At 43.9% G+C, this 22412-nt stretch overlaps 1 long non-coding RNA gene across 1 annotated transcript; it reads right to left on the bottom strand.

Annotated features, from left to right (window-relative positions):
• Nucleotides 1-4653: 4653 nt before the first annotated feature.
• On the bottom strand, nt 4654-21883 carry LOC138850316 (uncharacterized). Its single transcript, XR_011390035.1, has 4 exons — nt 21814-21883; nt 12666-12729; nt 10127-10245; nt 4654-5193 (listed from the first exon to the last, which is right to left on the bottom strand). It is a non-coding gene; the product is annotated as an uncharacterized lncRNA (long non-coding RNA).
• Nucleotides 21884-22412: the final 529 nt, after the last annotated feature.

Here is a 22412-nt window from a genome sequence, read left to right as displayed (position 1 = left end):
GCACCGAACACAGGCACGCATCAGCGCCTAAAAACCTCCTCACAACATGGCGAAGAGAGGACCCGGATTCGGTTTGCCTGATAGGACTTGTAAGAGCCTGTGGCAACTCTAGCAAGTAGAGCAGAGTGTGTGCCGCGGGACACCGAAGACAGGCGCGTATCAACGCCAAAAAATAAAAAGAAAGGGGGATCTGTGGGGAGCAATCCGGACTAGACTAAGTTACTCGAATTAGGACTTATTCTATGCATCTGCTCTCCCACAATATGGCGCTGGGAGAGAAGTAAACAGCTTCCGCACAGCTGCCTCCAGTTCAACTAATAAACTGTAGGACTTGCTCCTGATTGGAGGAGAGCAGCGTACTCGGCGTGTGGGCAGCCGAGTTGGGATTGGCGGAGGAGGACTATAAAGGAGGAGAGAGACGGCATGCATCAGGAACATCTATGGGGAACATCTAAGGGAACCCGTGCAGCCCCCGAGAAAGCCGGCCGGCGGTGTGCCGCTCCCCTGCGGAAGTGGGGAATGCGGCCAGGGGGAACTGCCCTTCCACGGAGGTGGAAGGGATAGTAGCCAACCCGGGAAGAACCAGCAGCAAACCCGGGGAGGGCCGAGCAGACGAAAGAACAGCGCAGGGTCCTGTGTCGTTCCTCCACGAAGAGGGGGAGCGACATTCCGGACATTGTGGCCACTGGGGAGTGAACCAATGGATGGAAGACCTTTCTCTCTGTCTTTCCCTCTCACTGTCTGTAACTCTACCTCTCAAATAAATAAATCTTAGAAAACAAAAAAAAAAGAAATGGAAGGCTTACATCATCTGTCTAAATATTTAACTTTACAGATCAAACTAACAGTTGAATGAAATACATTCTGGGGCCGGTGCTGTGGCATAGTGGGTAAAGCTGCCACCTGCAGTGCCGGCATCATATATGGGTGGGTGCTGGTTGGAGTCCCAGCTGCTCCACTTCTGATCCAGCTCTCTGCTAAGGCCTGAGAAAGCAGTGGAAGATGGTCTAAGCCCTTGGGCCCCTGCACTCCTGTGGGAGACCTGGAGGAAGTTCCTGGCTCCTGGTTTCAGATTGGTGCAGCGCCAGCCGTTGCGGCCAATTGGGGAATGAACCAGTGGATGGAAGACCTCTCTCTCTCTCTCCCTCTCTCTTCCTCTCCTTCTCTCTCTGTGTAACTCTGACTTCCAAGTAAGTAAATAAATCTTTAAAATAAAAAACAGAAACACACCTTATGCCTTTACCTTGATAAATGTGCTTTCATGACTATCTGAGGGTCCAGGTTAGAAAGAAGAGCTCCAGACAACTAGGAGGTTCTCACCAAACCATGGAGACTCAGGGGGATCCAAGCAGGCCCCATAGCCCATGGTCCATGTCTTCTCCTCACATCCCTGGCTGCGTCCTACATCAGAGGGCTCGCCCTCATATGCACGTTGGCAACTTAGCTCTGTCTATGGCTTTGCCCACAACAGCTACCCCCAGCCATCTCTCAGCCTGAAGCATGCACGCTAGGACCATAGTGGCCCTCAAAAAAGAGAAGCCAATGAGGGAAAGAGGCCGACGAGGGAAAGAGAGGCCTGTGCAGGCCTTGGAGGCAGGCTTGACAGTTTCGGCAGGGCGTTTAGGGATTTAGACACTCAAAGCATGGAGTAAAAAAGGGATGCAGACTTCAAGTGGGCCCATCCCCCGGTCTTGCAGACTTCTTTGCCCTTGATATGGATGTCCTGACATGGGGACTGCAGCCAGGGTGGGCCGAGAGCCCAGGGCAAGGGCGTCTCCTGTTGGGCTCTGCAGACAGTGAGGAGGGAAGCCTCCTCCTGGAGATTCCTTGACAAGCCCATCTGGGGTGGAAGCCAGGACCCTGAAGGACCAGAGTTTAGGGAGGGCAGAACTAAAAGATGGAGAGGGATTAAAGGCCCGAGAGCGGAAGCATGAGATGAGATGGCAAATAGTGAAATCTCCTGGAAGTTACTCAACTCCACAAACACTTGTGGGAAACAGGAATTTTTGCAACAAAATGGAAACCCAAGAAAGAGCTTGAACCTAGCTGACTTAGAGTTGTCTTAGATTGACTTAGACAAAATAGGCCAAGAGGCCATAAGTTTTATTGAGCTGTGATTATTTTAAAATTACTGTATGTGAGTGAAATGGATGTCTTTTTATTTGATTGTTGCTTATAGCTCTTGCCTTTATTCCCGCTGACCGAGGGTCTTTTTACTTTTTAACTTGCTGAATTCTTTACTTAGTGGAACATTAAGCTTTTGACTATAATGTAAATTTAAAAATATGCTATATCAAAAATTCAAAAGGAAAGCAGAAAGGATGGAAAGAAGAACGGTAGGAAGGAAGGAGGAAAATATTATTAGAATTGTATCTATGAACTACATGGAATCTGTTCTCTTTGTATTACTATCACATTGACATAATAATTGATGAGAACTGTGTTGTAGTGATTATCCTGCATTTGCTGTGACCCTGAGAATCTAATGTATTAATAAATTCCTTTAAGGATTTAAAAAAAAATTTTGAAAAAGATGGAACTTTCCAAAATCCTAAAGAGACCCCTGGACTTTCACGGACCACGGAATGGTGGGCTGCAGGGTGGAGAACCTTGAACTGATAGTATCCAACTTAAACAGGAAAGAGTCCTGCCGCCTGAGCGCTGAGTGATAGTTACAGAAAACTCTACATTTGTATAAAGTGTAAGGGCATTTTCACTTTGCAAATATAGCTATTCTGTGATATGCTTCTTAAAGGAATAGTTTAGTGCTTTTAAAGTGATTACATTTTAAAATACGAGTGACAGAGTAAACATGTTTTTACAAGGTCTTATGTAGAAACGTCAGAATCAGAGATAAAAAACAGGACTCTGAATTCTTTTGTGCTGTACTGAATCCCACACTTCCTCTCTCTCCTCCTGCTCGAGGTACAATTTTTCCAGCAGAAGTTGAAGTTTCCCAATAAATCTCATGAAGGAATTTTTAACATTTAACTCTAAGGTGAAGCCGCCTGCATTTTCATGCTCTGCTATATCTGGAGCAGGTTCCAGGGCACTCTTTCCTTTCACAGGACAGAGTAGTAAACAGCAAAGTGATGTGCCAGCTCCAGCAGCAAGGGGCGTGTGCAAGACTTCACCCACTTTCTCTAACAGAACACTGTGGCTTTAACCATAACAAACATGATCTTCATAGCACCAACGTGTAGGTCCTGTTTCCGTTAGTCTCTCAGCCACCAATCTCAGCTCCTACAAGAGAGCTCTTAGTGAATGCTGCTTATTACCTGGTGTGTGTTGGGGGGAATGGCAAGAAACCTCAACTCCTACATAATCAAATCATCTTCTCAATTCAAAGTACTATTGTCTGTAGTTTGGGGTCTGACAATTGTCTTGAATCTCTCCCAATCTCAATGGATTTATGCTTACTGTATTTTACCTGAACTACTTCCTACGATGGTCATTGAAATTTATTGAGCATCTGCTGTGTGCCATGGCTCATATTTTAGCTTGAATATAAACAGAGGAGAGCCAGGGTAGAGGTGGATTCAGATTTCTACAGAAGCACGGAGGGAGGGAAGGACCTGCCGTTTGACCTGGGGTCAGGGGAAGATCAACGACAGGGGATGTTCACCTGGGTGACAAAGTTAGAGGGCTGGGCTGGGCATTTTAAGAATAAGAAGAGCACACGCAAGAGCTTAGAGAGAGGGGGACATGCAATGAAGTCAGAAAACAAAAAGTGTTGTGGAGAGGCTGAAAGCTTGTTGTCTGAAGTGAGGGGTGAGATTTGTGCAAATCTCATGGTTAGCAGTGGGGGCAGAAAGACAGACGGGCCCAGATCATAAAAAGTCTATGGAGGAGTCTGGAGCTCCATTGGGTAACTATCCTTAATGCTCAAGTTAGGTGAAATGACCTTATAATAAGATTCTTTGACATCTTACACTGAGATCTTTTTACAGAATTCAGACTTGAATTCCACTTTCTAACGAAACGTGTTAGGACAACACTGCATAGACAGGTCAGAGGAGACCAGGCTTACTATACAAGACCTTGCTATGTCTCGTTTCTCAGTGAAAGAAAGCTGTACAAACCAAACTGTAGAAAAGACCTTTTTATCACTGACTTGGGAACATAAGGGATCTCATGACAACAGAGATGGAGAACCCCAGGGCCAAGATGCTAGGAGAGATTCCAGGAAGGGCAGTTGCCTGAGAGTTTCTTAGCTCTCAGACTCTATTTGCCCAAGGCAAGATTACTAACGTGCAAACGGAGAATGTGCGTGGGCACTTGTGAGAGATGTAGAGGCTCAGCCTTAAGTATGTCAGGCTAAACATCTCAAGGCTGTCTAAACTAACAGGACACAAAAAGCCCTCTGTGTGCAGCCCGAGTGCACAGGTTCTCACATGCCCCTGTTCTGCTGTGCTTAGGGCAGAACACACAGATCATGATACAGGTCTACCAGCCAATGCAAATATTCAAATTCCTCGCTTCATTAAAATTTGAATTAAAACCACAATTCTTTTTTTTTTTTAATTTATTTAATGAGCATAAATTTCCAAAGTACAGCTTATGGACCACAATAGCCTCCTCCCCCCCACCCCCGCCCGTGTCTTCCCTCCCATCCACAATGCTCCCCTCTCCCACTCCCTCTTCCCTTCCCCTTCACATCACAATTAATTTTCAATTATCTTTATATACAGAAGATCAATTTAGCGTATTAAAACCACAATTCTTTAGCAACATTTGTTTGTAGAGCAAATTGCTTATTTTCACTCCCCAAGTTAACTCTAGGCCATGAAGAAACTAAGCCTAAAGGAGGCTTGATGGTGATGTTGCAGATGCTCTGGAAGGAGATCAGGGACCTCCACTTTCCTTTAGTGGACAACTGTGGTTATTGACTTGGCAGTGCTCACTTGGCTTTCTGTTCTAAAAAACTTTCATTTAAATGTTGATTCATTTTATTTGTTTGAAAAGCAGTCAGAGAGAGAGAGAGAGAGAGAGAGAGAGAGAGAGAGAGATTGGTCCCATCCAGTAGTTCACTCCCCAAATGCCTACAACAGCTGGACCTGGGCCAAGCTGAAGTCAGGAGCTGAAAACTCAGTCTGAGTCTCTCATGTGGGTGGCAGGGATCCAAGAACTTCAGCCATCACCTGCTGCTTCCCAGGGCACACATTAGCAGGAAACTGGAATCAGAAGCAGAGCCTGGAATAGAACCAAGTTATTCTGTTATGGAATACAGGTATCACAAGGAGCATCTTAACTGCTATGACAAATGCCAGTGGCCACTTTCCCTTCATCTAATAACTCCTTTTGTATATGTCCTATCCCTGTAGCATTCAGTCTTGATCAGCAAAGCTGTTCTACCAAGAGCACATGGGTCAACTGCATCTGTCTCTTTCCTGACAAGTAAATACTGAATAACAATGTGGTAAGAGAATTAGAAAATGGTGGGAATTAATTCTCGACCTCTGTCTATATATATGTATATGAATATATACAAAATATATATCCCACCAACATCATTTATTATGTTAAGTTAGCCAGTCTTAGTTTCCGTTGCTTGAAATCAAATAAATCTAAATGATAGACTGCTGTTCACATCCCTCAGAAATCTTGTTAATCTAGTCTAATGATCAGGAGGGCAACCACAGGAAAAGATAGACAAGGCAGAAAAATACTGAGAACTTTACACAGAGTTCACGAGAATTTCCAAGTTACATTAAAATGGCATGAGAGGAGAGGGCTGGTGAAGATTGGGTGGGAAATGGAAAACACGTGCCCATGCAGGCTCTCCTGGGCACTGAGGCAGGTTATGAGAAGCATTATGGGCAAGGCACAGCACTCTCACGAGTAAATACAGTACCACGGGCCAGCTGAGTCACCACCATGACTCAGGTAAGGGAGGGAGAGCAAGGTGGAGTCCATACACTGAGGTGACATTCAGGGAAAATATTGAGGGCACTAGTAGTCGGATGAGGCAGAGCAACCAGGAACAGCCAGGGTGGCATGGAAGTATTTCTGCAGCAGGTGGCAGGATGTGAGGGCAGCCTGCTCCACCACTGCAGGAGCCTTCTTGTCATTTCTGACGCGGCTTCCCATTGGCCATATTCCTAGAGAGAAGAGGAGAGTTCCAAGGGAAATCCAGGTGTACCAGAGGCTCTTCTATGCCACTGTTGGCCCTCCTGTGGCTGGGACAGACTCAACTCAGGACTCTCTAGGTTTCTCTACAACCCTCGCATTCAGACCTACAAACAACAGTATCTTCCAGTACAGTCTTTGTCTATAAAGGGGAGTAAAATAGCACAGTAGGCTTTCCTTCACCACAGCTGTGAAGTCCAGAGAAGCACAATAGCCATTTCACAGGGCTGTTGGGAGGCTAAGTGAAATGGTGCATGTAATGAATTGAGCACAGAGCTCCACACACACAATAAGTGCCCAGCATAGTCAGAGCAAGTGCCAGCACAGACGCTCACTGACCTGACCAGGAGCAGCTCCAAGCCCTGCATTGTGATTATCTAAGTCCTATCCACATTGTGTACACATATGTGCATGCACAAGAAAAGAGCCTGTCACTGCGCAGGGCACTCCCTGTGACCTTCAAATTTCCCTACAAGACTCTGAATGCAGCTGGAGGGCTGAGGAAGGGGCAGGCTCTTGCTTCAAGAAGAGGGCAAGGGGAGCATGTGGCAGTGAAGTCCCTTGAGGCCAAATGGCAGCTGATTCACACAACTGGTATTTGGCTAGAGGTGGAGGGAGTAAGAGAAGAGCCTGCCCCTGCCTCCCGGAAGCTGGCTCCTCTCTCATCATCACAGCTGCCATTTTTCATCACCAGGCCTCCCCCAGATGTGGCAGCCAACTCACTCTCACAGAATCCCCTCCCACTCCAGGAACATGTTGAGACTTTGCTGCCTGCTCTTGGCCTCTTAAAACTCTGGCCCCTTGTGTAAGAGGCAGAGAGCAACAGCAGCAGAAACAGGGGGGGTGGGGGTGGTACTGGGGATAATAATTGTTTTTAATGCAACTGTAGAAAAAATGTTCTTCACCTTTAGGTAGTTCGAGCACTGTGGCAAGAGAAAACACCCATGTTTAGAGGAGACTGGGGTTCATGCTCAGAGAAAAATCAAAGGTTGCAACAACTAATAATGGAGAAAGGCAAAATCCTTCCACTTATACAAGAACCTCCAGTGAGTCATAGCTGAGGCAGCATTAGCTCTTGCAAGAGTGAGACAGTAATGGACACAGTGGAAATTAATTGGTTGCATTCAAAGTCAGAATATAACCTCAGGGAGGAAAAAACTAATCTTCATCTGCGTATTTGTACTCTATTTTTTAAATGCAGAAATGTCCTCAGATAATCTTTTCTATGTTCACGTCCAGTTGTTTGTACAACAACAAAATCCCACTTGGAAATAGTTTCGCCATCACATTGCCCCTTTGGAAACGGTCTGTGGGAAGTTAGTGGTACTGAATTTCCATCACTCTCTAAAAATTCCCTGCAAGAACTTTAGTACTTAGTTCCAGTGACTTCATACATGAAATCTAATAACAATGTTCACATTTGGGGCATGGATAAGAAAACAAGTACTGTTGTTTCCTGGGAGTCCCAGACCCTGTAGCAAGCATTTCACAGGCCTCCTCCAAATTAACAGATTATACTCATGTGGCTGAGAGTGGTGAACACCACAGAGCTGGCAAGCAGAGAAGATGGGATTCAAACCTGTCCTATTTATTTTCAACCATTAGATGACCTTGACAGAGCTGGAAGGACAAGTTTCAGAGTCACGAAGGTCCCAGTTTTTATATTACTGTCTCTATGTCTGCAGTATTTGACATGTGTTAGGGGCTCAATAAATGTTTATCCTTGACATTGCTTTCACTTCCTTAGGAAGGATTCACCTTGAGCTGATCTTCTTGTGTTCCATCTCACACTAACCAAAATGAAGCACTCGACATCCGTAATTCTCTCTCTAGAATTCTAGGAATAAGATGCTAGCAGCATAAAGTACAAGTTTCACAAAACATAAAATTGATCTTTTTCATCAGTCACTGAGAGAAGTAACAAAACCTACTTGAACTTACATTGCTATTTGGTTGTCACGGGTTTCTTCACTGCTTTTCAATATTCTCAAAGCTCCGGGAGGGTTAAGGGTGGAGGGAAATAAATTGAATGACTAAAGCTGTAACATGTATGGGAGAGCTGTTGTGGTCTAGGTGGTGGCTGTTGCAAGTGAATGGAGTTTCAGTGTCACCAACTAGGCATGGATCCATCTAACTGTACTGCACCTCCCTGTGCGAGGTGCCAACAAGGCAACACCATTTTTTCTGGCTCATCTCTGTCCATGCCTCACAGCAATTGTATGAGGATGGAAATTTTGTTATCTCTATTTTACAGATGAGATAATTGACTTAGAGGAGTCAACCAATTTATTCAAGATCACAAAGCCACGGAGTAGCAGCACTGAACTGCAACCAGCTCCGTCTGAGCTCTTGGACTGTTAACTAACACTTGTTTTCCAACAAGACGCTTAGTGTGTTGTAAAAGTTACCCCATCAGAAACCTTCCTGACTGAGGTTGGTAATGAACTGCACAGACTGCATTTCTGATCCAACTCAAACCTAGGCTGAAAGAGACAAAGCAAGCACCCAAAACAATGATTCATTGCCTACCTTGTGAAAGACAATGGTAATTCTAGGTCAAAGTCGAATGAATGGATGTCCGCATAGCAATTAGCAGTGCAGGCACCCCAACTAGCAGTCTTGGCAGAGCAACCATGATTGTCATAGAAACAGGACTCCTCTCTCACTGCAGAGAAATTCCACGTGGCTGATCTGGGACAGCAGACAGCTGAGGTCTGCTGTGCTACCCCAAGCTAATATCCTGCCCCTTTAAGATCTTCCCTTACAGAAGCAACTCATACTCACAGAGTCACAGCGAGATGGAATAGCTGTAGGTGTCAGCAAAAATACACCTCAACTTTCATTTCATCCAGTTGCTTTGAAATGTCTGCTGGAAGCTCATCTATGCCCCTAAGGGCACCTCCTCTAATCTGCTGAAGAAAACCTAGCAGAATCAACTTGGTTCATATCTCCCATTCTGTAAGATTCATCATTTTCACTTAAGAATGACAATATTAATGAAGCCAAAGAATATATCTCATTAACATTTTCTTAGTCTATATTGTCTATAATTCTTCCTAACTCCATCAAACACTTTTTAAAAATATCAAGCAGTATATCTAACTAGCTCTTTAGTTATCTGTTATATGTAAATTGATACTATGTTTTCACCATTATTTACAGAATATGGCATTACATTATATATCTATCTTATCTTTCATTGGGGAGACATAGGGTAGAGAATTTAAGGAACCAAAATTTGTGAATTGTCCTAGTACTCAGCATTGCATTTTATCTGCACAACTTTATGAGATAATTATTATTATCTCTATATTAAATAGAAGACAGCAATATTCAGAGAAGTTAAATACCAGGCCTCTGTCTCATAAGAGTATGAAGCTGGGATTCCAAGTTATGGCTATCTGACTCCAAAACCCTGGTGCTTTCTATTACCAAATTTCCCATGTATTTATTTTATTTCACATGCTGGGATTATTCTACATTAGTTATATAAAAATTTCAAAATGTAAATTATCTGGAATACAATCAATTAGAATCTTTAATTAAATGATTTCTCTTTTCTTATATCTCCATACTCTACTACCATCACATTCTCAATGTGCAGAAGCAATAACAAAATAGTGACAAAACACCCAGAACTCATATTTGTTTCTAATCTTGGTGGTGTGCCATGAGGCAAGGCAATATCTAGCCTACCTTCCTAAACCCTGCCTACTGCACTGCTGTAACAAGGACTGCTGAAATCAGCTCAAGGCATTTTGAGATTCAAAATTATTGAAGAAAAATCCAATTCAGTTCAGAATATCCTATAGGTGGGGAAACATAATGATGAATTTTCAAAGGTTTTTGGTAGCAACCTGAAAGAAAGTTGATTCTGAGGGTGGAAAAGCTACCCAGCAAACTCTATCACATAGTTCATTGACTATGTAGATTAGACCATGTAACTGAATACATTTAAAAATAAACCCTCATTTCCTTCCAAAGTCCCCAAATTTACCATGTAGATGAAAACAGTGGCACAAGTGATCAGGCAAAATGCCCAGATATGAATTCCAGCTTCTTCATTAGCCTGCCTTGGGATGAGTGGCAAAGTCTGGATTTTGGACATCAGATTCCCTATCAATGAAACAATGAGGTAGAATAAGATCTTTAGATCCATCTTGTGTTATGCATTCACACATTTACTAATTTATTCAACAGATACAAGTATGTTTTCATAAACACAATGTCTCAGTGTTTGATACCATCCTGACATTATCAATACCATGAACATTACATTATTTATTAAACACCTGCCATATTAGGCCCAGTGGGTACCGAGAAAGACTCAGTCCTTTCCAAGGAACTCATGATGGGAAACTTGGCCTATACACAACTGCAGAAGGTAACACAAGAAAAGCACCAATGAGGAGTCTGAGTACAGTGCTACAGGATTTCCCAAGAATCATCTAGATTTCTTTCATTATTTCAGTAGTAGTGCACAAAGGTGATGACCTGTGGAGCATTCCTTACTCCCTACACTGGATAGGTTGTCCTTCATAGTTCCTCCATATTTCCTGCTACTTGTGAAAGCCACATACATCCAGAGCAGTAATTAAAAGCACTCATGGACAAATGGCTACATGCATGTAGAGTACATAGGAAGCGTGGACAGTAGGGACTGAACATTCATACACCAATACCCACCTTGCTTGTGTTCATTACAGGGTTAGAGCAAAGGCCCACTTGTGTATGTGGTGGTGAGTGGGCTGCAGAGTAAGAAAAGAAAGGACCCTGCTCCTCAGAACTCACCATGTGTTCCACTGACTCAGGAAGATAAAAATAAAACAATTCCAACAGGTACAATGACAGAAGTTCTAACAGTGCTTCTGGACTGTAGGAAAGCAAAGGAAACCAGGAAGACTGGACAGAAAGGAGAGGACTTTATCTGAGCTCTCCAGGAAGGGCAGGCCTTTGACAGAGCAATGTGTGTACAAGTGTGTATAGAGAAGCAAGCAGGCCTACGCTTCTGAGTAGCAGCCACGCATCCCAGACCCAGTGCCAGGACCTGTGTGGGCCAGAACTAGTAAATCCTCAGGGCTGCAGCACTAGGTGTTTGAAGGATTCAAGTTAGAAAGAGACACCAGATCCACTAAACTTTAATCCCAATTTTGAGTAGCAATTCAGGGCATGGGATCTGGAGCCAGACTTCGGAGTGTGAATCCTGGCTCCATGAGATCTCAGAGAAGTTACTTCACTGTATTAAAAAAAAGTTAATATGTGTGCTTGCTTGGCAGCACATATACTAAAAAATGTCAAAATATAAGAAAGCTTAATGGCTGGCAATTAGTCAGGGCCATATAAATGTTTGCTGTCCAACTCCTATACAACGAGGCACCACTGAAGCTAATGAAGTTAGCATGTGAGCTGGCTGATTGCCCATACTATTTTCCTCCCTGTGCAGTGACTATATTAAGGAGCTGTAAAAGGACATCGTGGAGGCGATTGTATTGCAAACTGTAGTGGAACATATACTCCATTCATATGACTCGTAATGATAGTCCCAGCCCTGGGAGGTATCAGCTTGTCTGGAACACAAGACCTACCAAAGCTCATTGAATGGTTCACATTCTCAGGAACTTCTAAGATTTGGAGAGCACATCTCCCTTCATTTAAATAGTCGGGACAGGTGCACGCCTTAATAAGAAACAATCACTCTATTTCTTTTTCATTTTTTCATGTTTTTTATTAGATTTTCTCAGAAAATGCTACTGCATTGGAAAACAAAAATTAGGGCTCAAAGAAAAGTACAGAAGATGTCTAGCCAGATTGGAACACATGATTCTTTTAAGAGATGCCAAGGACATTTCGTCTCAGGAAAACTAAGAGCAACAGGCTCAACAGGGTCCTACAGACTGTGTATTAATTATTAGGACACTATTCTTTGTTTCTCTGTTCTACTATTGTTCACTGGTGTCTACCCTCAAGGACAAAGGTCACTGTTAAAAACAGCGGTTGAAGAGAATTGTCTTGGAAGGCTGCAAAACTATTATTGTCCTTCATTTGAGAAATAGCAAATGCAAGTACTATAATTAATGACGATTATTCCTTTATACAATTTCAAATCAAAATAACATTACCCGGCCGGCGCCACGACTCACTAAGCTAATCCTCCGCCTTGCAGCGCCGGCACACCAGGTTCTAGTCCCGGTCAGGGCGCAGGATTCTGCCCCAGTTGCCCCTCTTCCAGGCCAGCTCTCTGCTGTGGCCAGGGAGTGCAGTGGAGGATGGCCCAAGTGCTTGGGCCCTGCACCCCATGGGAGACCAGGAGAAGCACCTGGCTCCTGCCATTGGATCAGCGCGGTGCGCCGGCTGCAGCACGCCGGCCACGGCGGCTGTTGAAGGGTGAACCATCGGCAAAGGAAGACCTTTCTCTCTGTCTCTCTCTCACTGTCCACTCTGCCTGTCAAATAAATAAATAAAAATACCATTACCCTCATTGCATTGTCAGTAACAACTGAATTTTTTTTTAAGTTTTAAATATTGCCTCTGCTTACAGTTCTGCAGATTGGAGAGGAGAAGAAGTAGCACAGTATTTCCATTGCATGCACGGTAGGAGGCCTGGAAAGGAAGGTAAAAGCTGTCACACTCCAGGGACTGCAGGAAGGCAGCATGACCTGACCATAGATCTGACACCTGGCATCCTTGCCCAGTTTTAGTTTTGCTACTAACTGGACATAATTTTGCTAACATCAATGGGCCTTGTTTTCTCTCTGTGTTGAAGTATACATTCACGCAAGGAATTTACTATCATGGGTATACTCTTATTGTTTTGGAAATACAAACTAAATTTGTCTACCTGGTAAAATAATATTTCTATCTCTCCCTCTCCTCCCACCATGTTCCTTCTCACTCTCTCTCTCCTCCTTTATTTTTCCTTATATAAACACAAGCTAGGAGCAAGTATTTTGCCTGGCAATTAAGATGCCAGTTAAGACACCTGTGGTGGGGTCCACGTTGTCATGTAGTGGGTTAAGACGCCATCTTCAAAGCCTACATCCCATCTGGGCACCGGTTTGAGTTCCAGCTGTTCCACTTCCAATCCAACTCCCTGCTAATGCATCTGGGAAAGCAGCAGAAGATGGCCCAAGTCCTTGGGCCTTTGCACCCATGTTGGGGACATGGATAAAGCTCCTGGATCCTGGCTCCTGGCTTTGGCCTGGCTCAGCCCCAGCTGTTGAGGCCATTTGGGGGAGTGAACCAGCAGAAGGAAGATCTCTGTCTCCCTCTCCCCTTGTCCCCCATAATTCTGCCTTTGAAATAAATGAATCTTTTTTTTTTTCCACAGGCAGAGTGGACAATGAGAGAGAGAGATAGAGAGACAGAGAGAAAGGTCTTCCTTTGCCGTTGGTTCACCCTCCAATGGCCGCCGCGGCCGGCGCACTGCGGCCGGCGCACCGCGCTGATCCGATGGCAGGAGCCAGGAGCCAGGTGCTTTTCCTGGTCTCCCATGGGGTGCAGGGCCCAAGCACTTGGGCCATCCTCCACTGCACTCCCTGGCCACAGCAGAGAGCTGGCCTGGAAGAGGGGCAACCAGGACAGAATCTGGCGCCCCAACTGGGACTAGAACCCGGTGTGCCGGCGCCGCAAGGTGGAGGATTAGCCTAGTGAGCCGCGGTGCTGGCCAAAATAAATAAATCTTTAAAAACAAAACAAAACAAAACAAAACAGATGCCCATGGTGTCCCACAGCAGTGTGCCTGGGTTTCATTCCCAGCTTCCTGACTAATATAAACTGACTCCAGCTTCCTGCTAATATAAACCCTCAGAGGCAGTGGAGATGGCCCAAATGGGTTCCTGTCACCCATGTGACAGAACTGGATTCGGTTCCCAGCTCCAGTCTTGCAAGCATTTGGGGAGTGAATCAGCAGAAAAGAGCATACACACTGTCTTTCTGTCTCTCTCTGTGTATGTGTGTCCATATCTCCGTCTCCCAAATAAATAAAAATTAATTTAAAAATTTTAAATACCTATAAAAAACTTGAACTACAGCTGTTGCATTTTATGTGTATATTTATGAAAATATGTGCATATATCTATATAATGAAAACATATCCTATATTATCATTTTGTACATGCTTAAAAATTAGACTCACTCTGTGCCTAACATGTTGCCGTCCAAACAGTCATGAAAGACCATTTTACTCCAAGGAGATATTGATGAGATGATAGGAATCGACTCCTTTCTCCTTTTGGGTTACCTTCCAAAAATACCAGTCTTGCAGATCAAGGGCACGGTTCTACAAGGAGTCTGCCTAGGGAGTCTCAGCATTGCTCTTATGTTTCCTGGGCTCCTTCTACTCCTTGAACCCCTCACCTCAGTGAGGTCTCCGGGCCAGAAGCATGAGCATCACCGTCACCTGGGAGGTTGTTAGAAGCAGAAATCCTCGGGGTGGTGCTGTGGCACAGAGGGCTAAGTCTCTGCCTCTCTGCCTGTGGAATCAGCATCCCAAATGGCTGTTGGTTCCTGTCCTGGCTGCTCGTCTACCAATCCAGCTCTCTGCTTATGGCCTGAGAAAGCAGTGGAGGATGGCCAAGAAGCTGCTGGCTCGTGGCTCCTGGCTTCGGATCAGCCTAGGTCTGGCCATTGCAAATAAGGAGTGAACCAGGGGAAGGAAGACCTTTCTCTCTGTCTCTCCTTCTCTTTGTCTGTAGCTCTACCTCTCAAATAAATAAAATCTTAAAAAAAAAAAGTAGAAGTTCTCAGTCCTCACCCCAAATCTACTGAACCATAAACTCTGTTAGAAACCTGTGTTTTCACCCCCACCCACCGCACCCCGGCCACCAGCACCTGCTTCTCACAGGTGATAAAGACGAGAACCTCTGCCTCACAGTATGAACACACACCTTCAGACCAGCCAGTTGTGTGCTACAAGAAGCTGGTGCAGTGGGATGACCGCCTGGATGTAGGAACCAGATATCAAGGAGGTGCTCACAGTTCAGATACTTGGAATATTATTGTGGAAGCTTTCATGAGAAAATGTTTTAGTATGACTTTATGCATAGTTTTACTTAATTTCTTATATCAAGAAACATTCATTGACTCACCCCATCCAAGCACTGGGGAATAAAGATGAAAAAAGACTTAGCTCTCAGCCACTCACATTCTGCTGCTAACCCAAAAGATGGAGAGGAGATTTCAATAACTGGTATTTACTGAACGCTTTCTATGTGTTCTTATCATGAGATATTATTCAGTAAAGTAAGCCTGTATACCATTTACCATCACTACTCACACGTTACAGGAAAGGAGACAAGGATCTTAGTGAGATCAACAAATTTGCCCAAAGTTGGGAATATTTTTCTTCCAAGTCAGTTTGAAAATCCTTTTAAGATTTATTTATTTGTTTTGAAAGTGCGAGTTACAGAGAGAGTGGGACACACACACACACACACAGAGAGAGAGAGAGAGAGAGAGAATCTTCCATCCACTGATTCACACCCCAGATGGCCACAACAGCCAGGGCTGTACCGGACTGAAGCCAAGAGCCAGGAACTTCATCAGGCTCTCCCATGTGGGTGGCAGGGGTCCAGGTTTTTCTTAGGCCATTAGCAGGGAGCTGCATCAGAAGTGGAACAGCAGGGACACTAACCAGCACCCATGTGGCTTTACCTGCTATACCACAATGCTGGCCCCTCAGTGTGAAAATCTGAAGCCTACAGTTGAAAGAATGATAAAAGGATTTTAACTTTCACCTATATCCAGTAATTGTTAATACCTTGCCCTAAAATACATCATTGTGAATCTTTAGTAATATCCTCCCACATAAGCACAACACATTATTACATACAAGAAACTTATCAATACAATAATACACCCCATAATTTCCAACTGGCTGAAAAATACCCTAGGCAGTTGGGGGTGTTTGCATCCAAATGTTCTTCCACTCCAGGATCATGCATTTTATTTGGTTATCATGTTTCTTCAATTTCAGTGTCTTTTAACATAGAATAGTTTTCCTTTTTTTTTTTTTATTTTTGGTCTTAATCTGTTTTGACATTGGCATTTTATTTAATAATCTAGATCAGTTGTTTAGGAAAATGTCTTACATTTTGAATTTGGCTCAGTATGTACTCATTTTAGCAAGAATTATACACAGATGGTTCTGTATATTTCATTTCCTATACATCAGGTACCTAATATCAGTTTGGCCACACTTGGTTTCAGTAATGTCCAGCAGATATTTCCACGGCAAAGGAATTGCTTCCCCTTTGTAACTTTTAAGTAATCTGCAGGCTGATGTGTTGAAAAGCTGTATCCTGTCCTCCAGTACTCTTTGCTAAGAGAAATGGAATCTATTGATATTCTTTGTCTAAAGAATTTATTGAAATGGTGGCTGCAAAAAATGTTTTCCTATCATATCTCCTAAATTTGTCAGCTGTCATTCCTCTAAGAAAAAAAAACTTTCTCTTTCAACTATAAACTTGATTCTTATTTTTTAATCAATATATTATAATTTATCTCTCTTTTTTCTTTGTTTTTGAGATAACATCTTCAATTTACATTACAGTAAAGAGGCTTAATGCTTCACCAAATAAGTTTAACAAGGAAAAAGCAAAAAGACCCTACTTACTGAGAATATTTACAACAGGTATAAACAATTGAGTGGAAAAATGACCATTTCACCCATATGTAATAAGTTTTAAAGTAATCACAAATAATTAAAACTACAGTATTGTAACATTCTTAACTATTGGTTTGACAAAGATATGAAACAAAGTTTTATAAAAGTATATTTGCAACAATATTGACAATATACAGGCATTTCTTTCTTTGTTTTTGTTTTTTGAATTTTTTCCCATTTAAAAAAAAGTTTAGTTCCCACATATAGTGGAGAACATGCAGCATTTGTCTTTCTGTGCCTGACTTATTTCACTCAATGTGATTCCTCCAGTTGCATCCATTTTGATGCAATGGTAGAATTTCATTCTTTGTTATAGCTGAATAATATTCCATTGTGTACATATACCACATTTTTCATCCATTCATCTGATGATGGACAACTTTGTTGATTCCTAATTGTGGCTTTTGTGAAGAGTGCTGCTGTAAAAATGGTCGTGTAGTTATCTCTTAGGAACAATGAGTTCATGTCTTTTGGGTGCAAGTCTATTTCTAGTTTTCAAGTAAATCTCCACACTGTTTTCCACAGTGGCTACAGTAATTTGCACTCCCTCCAACAGGGTATAAGAGTTCCCCTTTCTCCACTAAAATATTTGACAAAAGTGAGCCCAAGGTCATGCTTTATTCATTGGTCATTTCCTCTGATTCCTTGGGCCCTTCTTTGTTTTCTGGCACAATAACATATTCTAGACCATCATTCCACACTCCACACCTGAAATCTGCCATCCCTCCAAGGAATCCTGGCTTCCTTAGTTAGACAATGAGCTTCAGAAATCAGTATCTGAAAGTCCCAACTGGAATTCAAACCCAGTCTGGGGGCCTCCAGAGCTGGCGTCCTCAACACCTGTGTACTGTGTGCCTCTTGTTAAGTATGATCTCCTTTGATAAGTGAGGTACACAGAAGACAGCAACATAAAAGAGGATGTGGATGGCAGGGAGGGTGGCTTGGCAGGGAAGGCCGCCTTGCTAACCCAGCTTCGTTGTTGTGTCCACACATTTGCTAGAACTGCTTCATTTAACCACCTGCTCACTGTGGAGACAAAATCTTTCCTTCTGGGCTCCAAGTCTATCCTGAATTTTAGTTTTTTCTTATCTCCCCATCGGAAAAGTCTCTGAAAAGACACCCTTCCCTGGGCATTCAGAAAGGTCTATGAAAAACCACTCTCTCTCCCTCATTCCATGCCTGCACCCCTCTTTGCCCTTATTCACATTTTTTTGGATTTGGTTGTTTCTCAAAGCATATATAGTTTTTTTCATAAAAAATTCCCTTTCAGGGCCGGTGCCATGGCTCACTTGGTTAATCTTCCGCCTGCGGCGCAGGCATCCCATATGGGTGCAGGTTCTAGTCCCGGCTGCTTCTCTTCCAGTCCAGCTCTCTGCTGTGGCCTGGGAAAGCAGTGGATGATGGCCGAAGTGCTTGGGCCCCTGCAGCTGCATGGGAGACCAGGAGGAAGCACCTGGCTCCTGGCTTCAGATGGGTGCAGCTCCAGCTGTTGCAGCCATTTGGGGAGTGAACCAATGGAAGGAAGACCTTTCTCTCTGTCTCTCTCTCTCTCTCTCTCTCTCACTGTCTGTAACTCTACCTGTCAAATAAATAAATAAAAATCTTAAAAAAAAAAAAAAAGAAATTCCCTTTCTCCAAAGTCATCATTTGGGGGCATCTGACTCTCACCCTCCCAATAACAAGCACCCCCAGATCTCACTATCTTACTGCAAGGATTAGCGCAGAATTTTACCAAGTTTCAAACCCAAATCCCTGCCTCAGCCATGTGGGAGCACCTCTCAATCCACATATATTTTAGGTGGGCAGTGTCTCATCAGCCCAAGTTGAAGTCCAGGCTTCCTTAAAGACGGCAGTAAAAGCAAGCCAGCTCAGCTGTGAGCTCCTCTGGGCTGCAGACGAGGACTCACGGATTTGGGGGCCTGGGCATTACTGGATGGAGCCCTTCCCTGGCATCCTCACTGCGCTCCACCTTGGGTTCCTTTAATACTTGGCTGCTGCTCCTCTTGTCCAGTAATGAAATCATGATTAATATCGTCCTGACCTAGTCAGCCTCCTCCAATTCCAGTCTATTGCAGCCTGCAGAGGAGATGGCCAGTCTGTGATACTGCAATTAAATAGTAATTAAGTGATCTTTCATTGCACAAAGGAAAGCGGGAAGGGCCTGTGTAAAACCATTCCCTTAAATCTATTATAGATAGGGATCAATAAGCCACCCACGCTCTGGGTCACAAATTGACGTAGACAGCAGATACTTGACGGAGAATCCTGTGGCCTCCCCTGGAACACTCCAGACCAGATCTCACCCTGTCTGCTGACGAACTCCACGAGCCAGGGTAACCCCTTCCTCTCTCCTAACCTAGATTTTTGCTGTTGATTGATGGCAAGCCTGGCAAAATGTTCATGTGGTGGACCGGGCTGCCACCTCACTCCCAAGTGTGCTTTATCTTCACAAGCCGGAAAGGGTTTTGAAGCTGGCCTCCCCTCTGATTTGTACCAAGCTGGGAAATCCCTCTTGGAAAAGCAGAGACCAGGCGGCACCAAGCCATGCTGCCCTTTGGGTCAGGAGACAGTTGGGGAAGGCCTGGCCTATTGGCCTCATGACTGAGCTGAATGACTTGGCCAATTCCTGGGGCTTCAAAAGGTATCAGACACCATGCAAGAGTCATTTTGCTACATTTTATCCTCACACTTTTTAAAAAATTATTTGAATGGTAGAATTACAGAGAGGCAGAGAGAGCGAGAGAGGTCTTCCATCCGCTGGTTCACTCCCCAAACGGCCACAACAGCCAGAGCTGGGCGGATCCCAAGCCAGGAGCCAGAAGCTTCTTTCAGGTCTCCTGTACAGGTGCAGGGGCCCAAGGACTTGGGTCATCCTTCACTGCCTTCCAAGGCATGTTAGCAGGGAGCTGGATCAGAAGTGGAGCAGCCAAGACATGAATCAGCGCCCATATGGGATACCAGCACTGCAGGCAGTGGCTTACCCACTATGCCACAGTGCTGGCCCTCTCTCCTCACACTTTAATATAAGTACGTCTGTCCTTTTGTCTGTAGGTATTGAGTTGGAAAAGTAGCCAGTGCAAGGCTTCAGACATGTTTCGCAAACTCACAGTCAGTTTACCAGTAACTCATCGTAGGATCTGGACTCATTTAGGGTCAGGATTCAACACATAGAGCACTGGAATGAATGGACTGATGAATGAACAGCTGAAGTTAGGATACGGAAGGAGGAAACGAGCTAAGTGAATGAAGACTAAGCGAGTATCAGGGAATCTGAGTTTTCGCCCTGGCTCAGTCCCTTCCAGGAATCTCATTTAACCACTTAGTGGTCAACAGCATCATCTAGAAAATAAAAGATGTGGGGAAATTACTGTATCTCTTCCAGCTATAAATCTTTTATTATTTCACTTGTGGAGTATGCAACTAATAGTCAAGAATCAATGGCCGGTGCCACAGCTCAATAGGCTAATCCTCCACCTGCGGCGCCGGCACCCCGGGTTCTAGTCCTGGTTGGGGCACTGGATTCTGTCCCGGTTGCCCCTCTTCCAGGCCAGCTCTCTGCTGTGGCCAGGGAGTGCAGTGGAGGATGGCCAAGTCCTTGGGCCCTGCACCCGCATGGGAGACCAGGAGGAAGCACCTGGCTCCTGGCTTTGGATCAGCGCCGTGCACCGGCCACAGCGCACCGGCCGCGGCGGCCATCGGAGGGTGAACCAACAGCAAAAAGGAAGACCTTTCTCTCTGTCTCTCTCACTGTCCACTCTGCCTGTAAAAAAAAAAAAAAAATCAAAAATCAAACCAGTTTATAATATATAATCATCAGGGGCTGGTGCTGTGGTGTAGCGGTTAAAGCCGCCACCCTGCAGTGCTGGAATCCCATAATTTGGTCACCAATTCGAGTCCTGGATGCTCCACTTCTGATCCAGCTCTCTGCTAGGGCTGGGAAAGCAGTAGAAGATGGCCCAAGTCCTTGGGCACCTACATCTGCGTGAGAAGACCCAGAAGAAGCTCCTGGCTTCTCGCTTCAGATCAGCCAGCTCCTGCTATTGCGGCCAATTGGGGAGTGAACCAGAAGATGGAAGATTCTCTCTCTCTCTCTGTCTCTCTCCTTCTCTCTCTGTGTAACTCTTTCAAATAAATAAATCTTTAAAAAATTATAATCATCCCATTGCAAAGAACGGAGCCATCAAAGAAGGAGGTACCTTTCTCTGAAGGGAGGAGAGAACTTCCACTTTGACTATGACCCTGTTGGAATAAGATCAAGGTCGGCGAACTCAAAAGGCTTCCCTAGCCTTGGCAACTCATGACTAGAGCCTAGGGAGATTACTGACACCATAAACAAGAGTGTCAAATTGTTAAGTCAACAACAGGAGTCACTGTGTACTTACTTCTCATGTGGGATCTGTCCTTAATGTGTTGTCCAATGTGAAGTAATGCTATAACTAGTACTGAAACAGTATTTTGCACTTTGTGTTTCTGTGTGGGTGCAAACTGATGAAATCTTTACTTAATATATACTAAATCGATCTTCTGTATATAAAGATAATTGAAAATGAATCTTGATGTGAATGGAATGGGGGAGGAAGCGGGAGATGGGAGGGGTATGAGTGGGAGGGAAATTATGGGGGGGAAAGCCATTGTAATCCATAAACTGTACTTTGGAAATGTATATTTACTAAATCAAAAAAGAAAAAAAAGAAAATCTGACATAAAAATCTCCATGCTTAAAACCTACCAATAGCCCTAATTTCATTTCTTAAATTTTTTATTTAATTGAAAAAATAAAGTTTAATTAAAATAAAAAATTATAATCACCAGCAATATTCAAATAGCCCCTGAATAAGCAGGAACTCGAAAGCAGCCCCAAATTCAATTACCCCATGATTAATACATCGTGAATTTGAGTTTAGACTCTGACACATGATCAAGTAACTCAGTCTCTGTGGTACGTCTTCACCTATAGATATGCTGGACACATTTGCTCCAACACCAAACATTGTTGAAACCACAAGAAAAATAATACTTACCCAGACTTCACTGTCCCAAGATGAACACAGATAAGCTCTTTGAAACTGGCTCCTATTCCAAGACTCTACCACTGAAGGAAATAAAGAGTTGAGTCATACTCAAGGCCTGGCAGGCAATGAACAATTAAAGGAGCCTCCCATAAAGTGTTCCTTTGCCACAGTGAGTACAGATGTTCAAGATTAAAGAGCGAACCAGTGGATGTGAGCTCTCACTTACTCTGTGTCTCTCTGTTTGCCTCTGTATCTCTGCCTCTCAAATAAACACAGAAAATGTTTTCAAAAGTTTTCTCCAATGTGGTGCTTTCTACTGCTATTCTTTTCTAGAAATGTATATTATAGAAATAGAAATGTACCTTATAATTTAGTAATATTCACTACTTCTGGGTATTCCCTTTCCCAATTTTTATCTTATGCAATTTTTTTTACTTCCTTAGGATTTTTTTTTAATTCATAGAAAGAAAGAGAAGGAGAGACATGTGATCTTTCATCGCCTGGTTCACTCCCCAAATGGCTGCAACAACAGGAGCAGCACAATGCAGAAGCCATGAGCCAGGAGCTCCCCCCAGGTCTCCCACATGGGTGCCAGGGGCCCAAGTACT

This window comes from Oryctolagus cuniculus, chromosome 7, assembly GCF_964237555.1.
Source record: "Oryctolagus cuniculus chromosome 7, mOryCun1.1, whole genome shotgun sequence".
In the NCBI taxonomy this organism is placed as follows: Eukaryota; Metazoa; Chordata; class Mammalia; order Lagomorpha; family Leporidae; genus Oryctolagus; species Oryctolagus cuniculus.
The sequence above is the reverse complement of the archived record's forward strand: the minus strand, read 5'-3'. Positions and strand labels throughout refer to the sequence as shown.